This window comes from Lissotriton vulgaris, chromosome 11 (genome assembly GCF_964263255.1).
Source record: "Lissotriton vulgaris chromosome 11, aLisVul1.2, whole genome shotgun sequence".
Taxonomy (NCBI): Eukaryota; Metazoa; Chordata; class Amphibia; order Caudata; family Salamandridae; genus Lissotriton; species Lissotriton vulgaris.
This window is the reverse complement of record NC_141699.1, coordinates 248,750,075-248,763,614: the sequence shown is the minus strand read 5'-3', so window position 1 is coordinate 248,763,614 and position 13,540 is coordinate 248,750,075. Positions and strand designations below refer to the sequence as shown.

At 43.6% G+C, this 13,540-nt stretch overlaps 1 protein-coding gene across 1 annotated transcript in view; it reads right to left on the bottom strand.

The window, feature by feature from the left end:
* Positions 1–13,540, bottom strand: part of HSCB (HscB mitochondrial iron-sulfur cluster cochaperone) — a 142,145-nt gene that overhangs the window by 50,510 nt on the left and 78,095 nt on the right. The window lies entirely within an intron of this gene.

The following is a 13,540-nucleotide window of genomic DNA, read 5'->3' as shown; positions in this document are numbered from 1 at the left end:
TTGGTAAACCCTGCAATGAAAATACAGTCTCTGGCCAACTATTCACATGTACATGAGGAGATGCATCCCGATACATCCCTGCCGGGATGGTTTGTTAAAGATAGTATAGGGCTACTATTAGAAATGTTTCTAAGGCTTCTATTGGTTCCAGGGTGCTCCTGGCAAGAGCTGCTATAAAAAGCTGAAAAAACCCATTTAACAGAGATCCTACATGTCTCTATTCTAAGTTTATGTGTCTACTGGAGATCCCTTGTCCACTGACGACAAGTCCACTATGGACCATTAACGCCTCAGAAAACCATAGACAACCTCATGAAGACCCTGGTCTACAACTTTAGTGCTAACAAGACCTTTCACTACCTGACAATCTTCCTTAGAGCTAATGCAAATTTCGCCACATATTGCTAGCTGTTACTTTTATAACCATTATAAGCCCCAGAGTTAGTTACCTTTACTGTCACCAAATAAGGCGCTACCAGAACTCCTTCAAGAAATATTGAATGAGTAGCAAAAGTTACATTTGGCCAAGCCGGCATGGTTACATTAATTCTGGCTGTGAACTGAGCCAACATAAGGTTGAAGAGTTAGCAAGTTTGGTTGTTTTTAAGCAGTCACGGTAAGCAGATAGGAGGTTCAGGCAAGTTTTAATGCCTAATGATTTAAAGGTGCTGTTTGTGAAAAAAACAGACACTTCAATTTAACAAAAATAGCCAGATACTTATTCTTACTACATCTTGGTGGAGGAAGAAACCTTTATAGTAATAGTGGATCCACACAGACCTCGATATAGCAGCTTTAACTGCAAAAATTATACTCTCGATTAACCAGGTCTAACAGAAGCCGACCAATCTAGAATCCATGAAACCACAAAATCTACCAGACTACTACTGGACCCCTTGCCAATTTTTCATGATCATCTTCTAGATGCCTGTAGATGACTAATACTCAACATGGTGCGATGGGAGGGTGGAGGGGAAGAAGACTTTAAAATGTACTTGTACGTGATGTGTAAGTATTTAACGGTGCTCTATTTTGAATTGTACCTTTTTACTGAAACTGTCAATAAAAAGATTTGGGGAAAATGCTCAACATAGTAGGTATTGTACATTTCAGCCTTAAACTCCATATGTAGGGGAAGGAAAAACACCAAAAGGCATTGGTGAAAGCAACGTTTTTGCTCCCAAAAGGAGGGGGAGCCTGAGTTCCAAAGAATCAACCAAACAGAGAGTGCTCTTGCTGTTTTACAGTCCAAAGCTGACAATGTCAAGGGATGCATAAGACTCCTATAGAATCTAAAAGAAATGCCATTTCTGGATGGGAACTTTAACTTTCATGTACTAATTTACATTAAAAAATATATATATATTTATTAGTGGTTCATGGTTCATTCTGGATGCTGTTATTTGGGTTAGCCCAGAACATATTCACACTCAACTACTCAGACACCAGGGGGTGGATATGAAATGGAGGACATTTCTGCTAGTATTCAATCTGAAATTGTACTTTTGAGAACATACCTAAACATGTGTCAGTTAAGAAGAAACCCTTCCAAACACTTCCACAGATACCCTTCTGCACATTACTGCAGTACAAATCACTGCTAGGTAAAGCCCTGCATCTGTTTGGTCCCTCGCTGCAAGCTTTCTATGAGACCACACAAAATCTTTTGTACAGGAATAAGATGATAATCAGAACACACCAGCTCTCTGAGTCTGAGCATCATTTGATCTAATGCTAGGTTGCCATTTCAAGTAGCCAGAGCTTCAAATTATTCTTCAAACATACACGTCAAGAAGCCTCCAAGCCTTTTGTTAACCGTTCAAGGACAAATAGATTTGTCACTCTGCTATTTCTGGACTGGTCTGTGGCCTGTGACACAGTCGTCCATGAGCCCACACCTTTGCAGAAACACGAGGGTGTTGGAATGTAGCACATCACATTCCACGCCTCTTTAGTGCCTACCACAAATCGCCTACAGAACTCAACTTTTCCTTTTATAGCTACACTGACAACACCCAGATCGACCTGAAGGTGGACGATCTTTACCTACAAAGAATGGAAGAATTATCACCTCACTGATGTACAAAATCTGGAGTTGATCATGAATTTCTGCCTATCACTCATCACTCAAGTGAACCGAGCTTTGACTATGAAAATGGAGTCTACCTTCACTCTACTTATTCTGAACGCTTCAAAGAACTGGAACTGAAGCAGTCGGACAACGACCGACGACACCTATATCTATATTAATACACCCTCATCCTTGAAACACACCTCAGACCATCTATGCCACACATGTGTTCTCAATTGGCATTGGTATGGACTACCATATCTTAAAAGACGTCATACATCAGTGGAACCTCGTTTTTGTGACTGCGACTCCATGGACAAGTTCACACGGAATTCAGGATCTTAGTGAAGGCTTGGCTTTAACCCATCAAATACCTCAAGATTGCCTCCACCTATCAATTTGAATCAATCTTTCACACAAGGATTACAAGCACACATTTATATAATCCTTTCTCATTCCTTTTTGCCCATTCCATGCGTAAGTGCGGTTACAGAATCAGTGCCATGAGAAATCGACATTCTATTTTTCAGACATGCCAACTAAACACATTGCTCAGTAACCACTTACTACTGTTTCCCTTTCTCTGTTCGACATGGTTATCTCACATGCCCTGCATGTGGTAACATGGAATGTTCATGGATTAACACATTACATCGAAAGAAAAAAAATACTCTCTTATTTACCATCAAAGCAGGTGGATTAGCTCTCCTTCATGAAACCCACCTCGACACTGAAGAATCTGAAAAATTGCGTAGAGACTGGGTGGGAAAGGTGATCCATAGCAGTATACGAGTGGAATAAGATCTAGAAGCGAAACCTCCTCGTAAATGTGGAGTTGCGATCCTTATCCGTAAATCTCTTCCTGTGACAGTGTGAAAAACGTGGACAGATCCGGAAGGGCGATACGTGTTTACTAAACTATGAATTGGTGAAACCTATATTTGAGTTGGTTCAATTTACGCTCCGAATGGAGCGAAAAAGTCATTCCTTCTCCAGTTGAACAGCCTTATAATGGATATAGGCGCTTCACAACTCCTTATTGGCGGAGATTGGAATTTGGTACGAGACCCAGTTCCTGACAAAACAGGCCCGTTGGATGAGAGTAACGCGGCAGATAGAGCTTTGATGAACGATATATTGGCAGACAATGGTTTGGTAGATCACTGGCGTATTTCTCATCCGGCATATATAGAATACACCTTTACTTCACCTACTCGTGGTACACTTTCTCGTCTTGATTACTTTTTAGTCTCACAAAATGTGGTGCAATTAAAACAGGAATCCCATTTTTTAGAGGCAGCACTTTCTGACCACTTCCCAGTCCTACTTTCACTAGAAATGTAATTAGCCAGACTGGGACAAAAGCCCTGGCCCTTGCAAAGCTCTATTGCAATCTCATCTTCGAGATTATATCTCCTTCAATCAAGGATCCGTTAATTCGGGTAGAACCCTATGGGCAGCAGCAAAAGCTACTATACGTGGCCAGCTCATGAGAGATGCAGAACAAGCTAATAGGCAAACTGCTGTCCGACAGAAAGAACTGGAACAAGATATTGTGTCCTATACACAAATAATCCTATACTTCCGCATTGTAAATCCTTGGAACAAGCTCACATGGCCCTAAATAATCTTTTTAACTTTAAGGCAGAATATGCCCGGCACAGAATGAAAGGGAGGCATTATGAACAGGGGAAAAATGCAGGGAGGCTATTGGCAGCACACTTACGACCAAGAGAAGCAGCCATGGCCATACCGGCTATAAAATCAGCTGGCGGTACTAACTTAACTAGACCTCAGGACATTGTTAACGAATTTGCTCTGTTCTATAAATTTCTCTACATGGCAGAGATTCAAACCAAAGGTGATGTATTAGATACCTTTCTTACACAGGCAAACCTACCCTGTCTATCAGATGAAGGCAGAGAATTATTAGAGGGAGGGATTTCCAAGGAAGAGATCTCACATGCAAAAGCCAACTTACCTTACCATAAGGCCCCAGGTGAAGATGGTTTTCCTGCAGAATTCTATCAATGGGCAGGAACGGAAGTGATTCATTCTCTTCAGTCTGTATTTCAGGAAGCAGAACATGAGGCCTCCTTGGGTCTCTTATCCAATAGAGCTATAATTGCTGTATTACCCAAAACTGGAAGAGACCCTTTACTCTGTGGCAGTTATCATCCCATATTGCTATTACATTGTGATATAAAAATTTTAGGTAGTCCTAGCTTAAGCAAGGTTTTACCCTCTTTAATCCATTATACACAAGTGGGATTTGTTCCAGGACACTCTTCTAAGAACCACACTTAAGAAAAAAGAAAGTTCAGATTCCTTTCATTTTATATATTCGTAAAATCAGTTCCTTTTTATTTTCTTTTTTCTTTTTACTTCTTAAGTCTCAAATTTCCATTATATAGTTAGTCTTCAAACAATGTTCGGAACAGTCATACAAATGTAGCCAGGAAAATAGAGCCGACGCGTGTTTCGCCACGGGAAAGTTCACCCATTGACTTCTTCAGGGCAAGGAATAATTCCTCATGAAGTGAAACTCCACGTTTCAGGAAAAACCTGTCTACGGTACAGTACTGATTCAAACTGGAAAAATCTAAGCGGCATTATCCTCTTTCAATGTAAACATCCACTTGTCCATCATTATTTTAATCGATATCTTAAGAATCGTTGCAATCCAGTAAAAAAAGGAAGTATATGAATTTCTCGATATGAATGTCAGCAGCCCTACATGCCAAGAACAGATGCATACTGGTAAGTAGCATATTCCGTTCGAGGCATGTGGGCTGCTGAATTCATATCTGTGCATAGAATAAATAGCAGTTACCTCCTTAGCGGTGGTTGCCCGTGCCAGCTGCAGCAGTCTGAAAAAGAGTTCTGAGAACAGCCTGTCCTACAGCAGCTTAATGTTTGGAGTGTACATCTACGCAGTAGTGTTTGGTAAATGTATGTATGATGGACCATGTGGCTGCTCTACATATATCCTCTAGAGGAATGTTACCTAGGAAAGCCATGGATGCCCCTAGCTTGCGTGTGGAATGCGCTCTTGGGGGAACTGTTAAAGTGCGTTTAGCTTTTTGATAACAGATTTGTATGCACTTAACAATCCATCTGGCTATACCTGGTTTTGAAATAGGGTTGCCTTTGTGTTGTGGAGAGAAGGCAACAAACAGTTGTTTAATCTTTCTAAAGTCTTTTGCCCTGTCGATGTAACACAGGAGAGCTCTTTTAACATCTAAGGTGTGCAGTGCTCGGTCTGCCACAGAATCAGGGTTTGGAAAGAAAACTGGCAGTTCTATGGTTTGATTAATATGGAACTGCGACACCACCTTAGGCATGAATTTAGGGTTGGTACATAGCACTACCCTATTAGCATGAATTTGTAGGAAAGGCTCTTGAATTGTTAGAGCTTGAAGCTCACTAACTCTTCTTAGCGATGTGATGGCTATCAGAAAAGCCACTTTCTATGTAAGAAACTGTATCTCACAAGAATGAAGAGGTTCAGCCTGGTGAGAACTATGTTTAGATTCCAGACAGGTGAAGGAGGGTGTTTGGGAGGGATCACTCTTTTGAATCCTTCCAAAAAAGCCTTAATGGCAGGCACTCTGAAAAGGGAAAGATGCTGCCTGTTTTGAAGATAAGCTGCCATGGCGGCCAAATGTATCCTGATGGAACTATATGCCAGATTGCATCTATATAGATGCAACAAATAACATAAGATGTTCTGCGTGGACGCATCTAGCGGATCAATGCCATTATTGGAACAGTAGATGACAAATCGCTTCCATTTGGCTGCATAGCATGCCCTAGTTGTAGGCCGCCTTGCCTACTTGATGATGTTCATACAGTCAGGGGGCAAGTTGAGGTAGCCGAACTCTATGACCTCAGGAGCCATATCGCAAGGCTCAACTGTTGCGGAGCTGGGTGCTGAATGTCTCCATGGCTCTGAGTGAGGAGACTGGGCGTGAGGCACAGCCGTTGGTGAGGCACCACTGAAAGTTCCAGGAACGTGGTGTACCAGGCCTGCCTTGCCCACGTTGGAGCAAACAGGATGAGCGTCATGGAGTGCTGCTGCAGTTTGCGTGCCACTAGCGGTATGAGCGGTGCTGGAGGAAAAGCGTACGCAAATCTGCCTGACCAGTTCGTCCTTATCGCATTGCCCTGAGACTGCGGGTGTGGGAACCTGGCGGCGAAGGTTTGGCATTTTGCGTTTTCCTTTGTGGCGAACAGGTCTATCTCTGGATGACCCCACTGCTGGAAATATGGTTGGAGCACCGAGGGGTGTATCTCCCACTCGTGCATCTGATGGCTGTGCCTGCTGAGCAGGTCCGCCATCTGGTTGTCTTTGCCTGGGAGATGTTCTGCCATGAGGAAGATGTTCCTCTGGATAGCCCACTTCCACATGCTCTGGGCTAGATGAGATAGTTGCGGAGAGTGTGTGCCTCCCTGCTTCTGGATGTAATACATGGCAGTCATGTTGTCCGTCCGGATAGGCACGACTTTGTTGCACAGGTGCAGTTTGAATGCCTTCATCGCCATGAAGATTGCCATCAGCTCCAACAGATTGATATGCATCTTTTGCTGCTGCATGGTCTATAGTCCCTGCACGGTATAATGGAGGACATGCGCTCCCCAGCCCTGGAGAGATGCGTCCGTCGTCAGCACTATTTGTGGGACAGGCTCTTGGAACGGTCGTCCCCTGCAAAGGTTTTGTGTGTTCCACCAATGCAGAGAGTTGTATGCACGACCGATCACCAACACTAGGTCTTTCAGATGCCCATGAGCCTGGTTCCACTGTCGTGCCAAGCACTCCTAGAGCAGACGCATGTGTAGCCTCGCGTGCGGGACTATGAAGATGCAGGAGGCCATCATACCGATCAGCTGCATGAATACCCGCGCTGGCAGCGAGTGTTCGGGCCTGAATTTCTGAATCAGCAACTGCATGCTATTGACTCTGGCAGAGTTTGGCTGCGCTGTTGCTGTTAGAGTGTTTATTGTTGCACCTAGGTACTGTTGTACATGAGCGGGCTGAAGGTGCGACTTTGGGTAATTTAGTGAAAATCCTAGACTGTGTAGGAGGTGAATTGTGCGTGACATGTGGCTGGCACACTGCTGGGCCGACTTTGCTTGGACAAGCCAGTCGTCCAGGTAGGGATAGACATGGATGTGTTGTCTCCGAAGGTGCGCAGCCACAGTTGCTAAGCACTTGGTGAACACCCTGGGGGCAGTGGTGACCCCGAAAAGCAGGACCTTGAACTGGTAATGCTGATTGTTGATGATGAACCTGAGATATTTCCTGTGACTTGGGTGAATGGGAATGTGGAAATATGCATCTTTCAGGTCTAGGGTTGCTAGGAAGTCTCCCTGACTGAGCAATGGTAGGACTTGCTGTAAAGTTAACATATGAAAATGTTCTGACAAGATGTACTGGTTCAGGGGTCTGAGGTCTAGAATGGGCCGCAGGGAACCGTCCTTTTTTGGGATTAAGTAGTACAGAGAGTACACTCCTGTACCTTGCTCTTCTAAAGGCACGAGTTCTATTGCCCCTTTTTGCAGCATGGAGAGTACTTCTTGCTGCAATAAGTGCATGTGCTCTGCGGACATAGGACGGTGCCTTGGGGGGTATGTTGGGGGGAGTGGAGGTTAGTTCTAGACAATAGCCGTATTGGATAAATTGTCTCACCCACCTGTCTGTGGTAATGCCTTCCCAGACCGGCATGAACTGCTGGATTCTTCCCGCCGACCGATGTTAAATGGTCTGGGGGCAGTGACAAGGAGTCACTGTTTGTTGGGGGTGGAGGATCTGGCATTGTTATTCCCACATCCTCTGCCTTTGGTGCTGTTCCCACGATCTCCACCCCTGTTATTCTTGTTATAGGTGGTCTGCGTGCTCCCCTTGTTGTATTGGGCTTGCTGCAATGCTTGACCTCTAGAGGCTCCCCTGTTACCGGAGCGACGAAAGGAACTGCCCCTAAACTGCTGTGACTGCAGAGCTCCCATGGATTTTGCTGTCTCAGTGTCTTTTTTAATTTTTTCAAGGGTTGTGTCTACATCAGGACGAAAAAGAAAGTCAGGGTTAACTGGCTGATTGAGCAAAGTTGTTTGGATCTCTGGTTTGAAACCAGAGATGCGGAGCCAGGCATGACGTCTCAGCATGACACTAGTGTTGATGGCTCTAGCTGCCGTGTCTGCTGCATCGAGTGCACACTTGATGGATGCATTTGAAATAAACTTTCCTTCCTGTATTAGCATTTCTGCTCCCTCTTTATAAGCATCAGGCAGGTGTTGCATCAGCTGTTCTAACGTGTCGTAGTGAGCCCTATCATATCTGGCTAATAGGGCCTGTGTATTTGAGATCCTCCAAATATTAGCCGCTTGAGCTGCTACCCGTTTGCCAGAAGCTTCCAAGATTTTGGATTCTTTGTCCGGAGGAGGAGCATCACCACTAGTTTGAGAGTTTGCTCTCTTGCGAGCATTAGCCACCACTAGGGAGTCCAATGGGAGCTGGCCCTTGATGTAGGTAGGGTCCACAGGCGCAGGCCTATATTTTCTTTCAATCCTTGGGTTTACAACCCTTGCCCTTGTGGTCTCCTTGAAAATGCCAGTAGCATGTTTGAGGACACCCTTCAGCATAGGCAATGTCTTTACCGATCTTTTTGAGGTGGAGAAAGTATCGAATAGAAAGTCCTCCTCCACTGGCTCAGCGTGCATTTCAACGTCATGGTTAATGGCTGCCCTTTCAATTAAAGCGTTAAACGCCGCTGTATCCTCAGGTTTTGACATTATAAGACTGAGTATCAGGCGTAGTGTGTGGATCATCAGGGTCAACAGTGTCAGTCCAGTGTTGATCTGTGTCAGCATGATAAATAAATCCCATATGACTGTAATCATCTCCCACATCCTCATCGCTGCGTGTGGGAGAATCGGCATCGTGCTGTGTATAGGACTCAACATATTCAAAGAGAACAGGTGAGGTGGCTGAATCCTTTTTCCTCTTGAGAGGGATTTTGTATGACTTTAAAGGATGTTCTGGAGCGAATTTCCGTTTGTGAATGGTGAGTCTGCCAGAATCCGAGTCGATGAAGAGCTTCGACTGATTGTCATACAAGGGTGCCTGGAACATTACCACCCCCGGAATGGACTGAGACTTGGAAGGTCCCGATACCTTCTTGGAGGTCTCGGCGCTCCTTTGTGGCTCGAACAATTTGGGTCGAGCGGCCGGGGGCAGTCCGTATTTAATTGGTGGAGGAAGCTCCGGAGACGAACCGACCTTCTTAGAGATTGACGTCGTCTTCGATCCGATTTGCTTCGGTAGATCACCAGCATGCTTGCGGCCTTGCGTCGACTCGAGCTCATGGTGCACAGCAGGTACGGCCTTGGGCTTCGACGCGATATGCTCTTTCGGGTCGGGTTTGGTCTTCGACTCGAGAGCCTTGCTTAACATTGGCTTAGAGGCTGCAAGCGTCGGTTCGACAGTCTTTTTTAGCCTGGAGTCCTTTGGCCGTGTCGCCATGTTTGGACGTCGATGGCGTCAGAGTGACGTGCTTGACTGTAGAGACTGGCTTTGGTGCCCCGCTCTTGGGGCCGACGCCGCCTTGTGACCCCGAAGGGTCGATGACATTCGTAGACTTGACTGGAGCCGAGGAGTTCGAGGGCGTCGATCCAAGGACTGTCTTCAACAGCTTCGGTTTCGTTTTTGCATCTGTTGGTTTCGGTTTTGATTTTGGTGGATCGACCGATGGCTCCTTAGAAGTATTCTTAGCCGGGCCTTGACGTGGGGCTATAGAATGTGGCGTTAGATCTCGGCTAAGGCCTTCCGGCGATGCCTCGACCTGAGCCTTAGAGAGCACAGTGTCAATATTAGGCCCCGCGATTGCGGGTGGGCTTTGTTCATCGCTCGAGTCGTCATCGACGGCTCCGATGGCCTCTGCGTCGTCTCCTACCTCAACAACGTCTTCGTCATGGACGTAGTCTTCATCGTCGTCTACACCGAATGTAGAGTCTTGCTCCGATTCGGGGTCTGACTGCTGGTCAGGATCCTCTTCATCGACGCCTTCATTGTCATTAGCCTCAAAGATGTTCTCCGGGTTAGGCGCCGCTTTCTGTGCCGACTGTTGTGCGGCACGTCGAAGTCGAAGCGTTTTCTTCGACCGGAACTTTGAACAGGCCATACAGCTGGCCTCGTCGTGGTCCGGGGATAAACATTTATTGCACACTGGGTGCACATCAATGTGAGGGTATTTTGAGTTGCAGACAGGGCATCTCTTGAATGGGCTCCATTCCATCGTCGTCGTAGTTGGGCCTGTGATGTCGAAAAGGCAAACGGCCTTCGACGTCCTGTTGGAAGAACTGGATGAAGTACAGGCACCGAACGAGACAATACTGACGCCCCGACGGCCTTTTGGCCTTGCGCAAAGAGTTTTATATCGATTCCGAACTTGAGTCAACAAAAAAGTACATCCGAACCCAATGGCGAAAAAAAACAATTGGTGGATGGAGAGGATGCCCATGCGCACTGTAGTCCAGGGGAGGAGCCACCTATCTTGTGATATTTCGAAGACTCTTCCGGGACAACAGGGGTTTTGTGTTAGAACCATTTCCAATCCGTAGAGGCACTCGTCAAAGCTGTCCCCTCTCTCCACTCCTCTTCCTTCTAGATATGAAGCCTTTGACAGCCGCAATATGCCTAGCTACCAATGTTACTGTCATATGCCTTCCAATGGGAGAATCAAAACTCTATTTGTACGCGGATGACATCCTACTTACACACACAGACTTGCCCAATTATTTACGGTCCATACTTTAAATTATAGATCATTTCTCCTCCTTCTCTGGTTACAAAATTAATTGGGACAAAAGTGAAGCACTACCCATTTCAGATGGGATTACAAAAGTGGCCATACATGGGTTTCTCTTTCACTGGCAACCCTCGTGCCTCAAATATTTAGGTATATTAGTGAACAAAGGCCTGGAAGGAATAATTATAGATAACTTAAACCCCCTAATTACCCATATGCAAGGCGACTTTAAAAAATGGAAAGTACTGGGACTCTCAATGTGGGGTAGAGTACAAGACATAAAAATGGTTACCTTCCCCGTTTTATATACGTTTTTGGTATGTTCTGCGTTAATATTCCTCTAACCACAATGCGCTCAAAAGATTCTAAGATAAAAGGCTTTATATGGAACTCAGCTAGACCTCGTCTAGCAGCACTGAAATTAAAGGCTCATCGTTCCTATGGAGGAATGTGCTTACATTCAGTGGAACACTATGCCCTTGCTTTACAGTTATCCCAAATGACTTACAGGATATCAAAAGCTTCTGACCAGCCACAATGGGTGCATATAGAAAGACATCTTTCATCAACACAAACAGGCCTTTCGGTTTTATATGGGACTGGGACTTATCATTATGACTCCACGAATCCGATCTTATCAGCTATGCGCGGGACTTGGCAACGAGCACACCGATTACTGGGTTCAATCCCCAGATCCATCTCAACAATTGTTCTAATATTTGTTAATCTGTGGACTCTCTCAATTTGCAAGCACCGGCTAAAAATCTAAGCTTCAAATACAACTACCTCTCCTTATTGAAAGGATATGAAGACATACCTAAATTAGTCTATTTGCTTTGCAGCATGGTTTAATTGGCCTTGGTTGTCGTTGCAGTAATTTTCAGTTTTTTCATGAAAAATTGCTAAAACCGTGAAGAGGACTGATTAAATTAGTATTTCAATGAATCATTCAACATCCTATCAACTTGGATATTACTTCACGGTCTATTGTTAGTACCTTAAAATGGAGTCTTGGGTTTGTTCATTTTCCCAGACGAGTACTATTAATTTTACTCTTGATTTGTTGGTGTAGATTATTGCCAACTGTCAAAGTGAAATTTTAATGATTTTTATTAATACATCCTTATTGGTTTACCACATTTTGTATGATAATAGATAAAAAAAACTGGTACCTGGGGTTAGACTGGATTTTCCTCAATTTCAAATCAAGACTCCTGTGATATTTCTAATTAAATATACCTTCCTATGGATATAATAGAATTTATTTTTAGGAATGGATCCTGATTTTACAGTTTTCCTAATTCTGAATTAAACATGTTCTTACCTCAATCTTAATGTGAGGTTATGCGCAGGATGGTCGTCTCCCCATTTGCACAACTATGAAGGGCAAACAATCAATATTAGCCTTACCATCTAATTGTAAACTGCTTTTCTATATCCCTCTTAAAAGCATCCCCTTTTCTTACCTTGGGGGTGAGAATTTAAGATCTTGTCTTCAAATACACCATGTTTTAGATTATGGGATTTACTGCCAACAGAGTGGCTAATAAGATTCAATCCTCTTAATGTATAGCCAGAGATTGAAGCCAAAAGATATGATACACCCAAAGCAGATGCATTCTTGGTAAACACGTTTTAACGAATAACAAGCGATATGCCCGTCATATTAAACACAAACTTTGAAACATGAGGAGCGGTAATGTAAAAGAGGATTTAGCATATCGGACTCGCTTATTAGCAGAACCCGATCCATCTCCATGACTAGTAAAATGTTGTTAATGAAGGGGAGGCATCAGTGAACGGAATATAAGAAGGATGCGTCTAAAATGATAAGAAATCCTGTAAATAGCGCATACTTTAAGATGGCCGCCGTAGTCCTCATTATAGAGAACTAAATTGAGGATCATCCAGTTTAACCCCAGGTACCAGTTTTTTTTATCTATTATCATAAAAAAAGGTGGTAAACCAATAGGGATGTATTAATAAACATCATTAAAATTCCACTTTGACAGTTGGCAATAATCTACACCAACAAATCAAGAGTAAAATTAATAGTACTCGTCTGGGAAAATGAACAAACCCAAGACTCCATTTTAAGGTACTAACAATAGACCGTGAAGTAATATCCAAGTTGGTAGGATGTTGAATGATTCATTAGAAATAATAAATTAATCAGTCCTTTTCACGTTTTTAGCAATTTTTCGTGAAAAATCTGAAAATTACTGCAACGACAACCAAGGCCAATTGAACCAGGCTGCGAAGCAAATAGACTAATTTAGGTATGTCTCCATATCCTTTCAATAAGGAGAGATAGTTGTATTTATAGCTTAGATTTTTAGTCGGTGCTTGCAAATTGAGAGAGTCCACAGATTAACAAATATTAGAACAATTGTTGAGAAATATTTGAAAATGTTAATTCTAAATAAAATGTGGATACTTGTAAATGATGTTAAAGTGACTGGGGATCATGTTTCAGAAATTGGGGGTGCATTGAAGACCCAATAATCTCCTTTTTTTTTTAAAAAAACCTCTTTTTGAATAAAAAATGTCATGTGGAATATGTAATAAATTTAAGACTTAAGATTGAGCAGACATATAGGGTACAGTTATATGTAGAGAGGCAGATGGCTTTTTTTTAATACAAATAAGCTGGAAAAGGATGTTG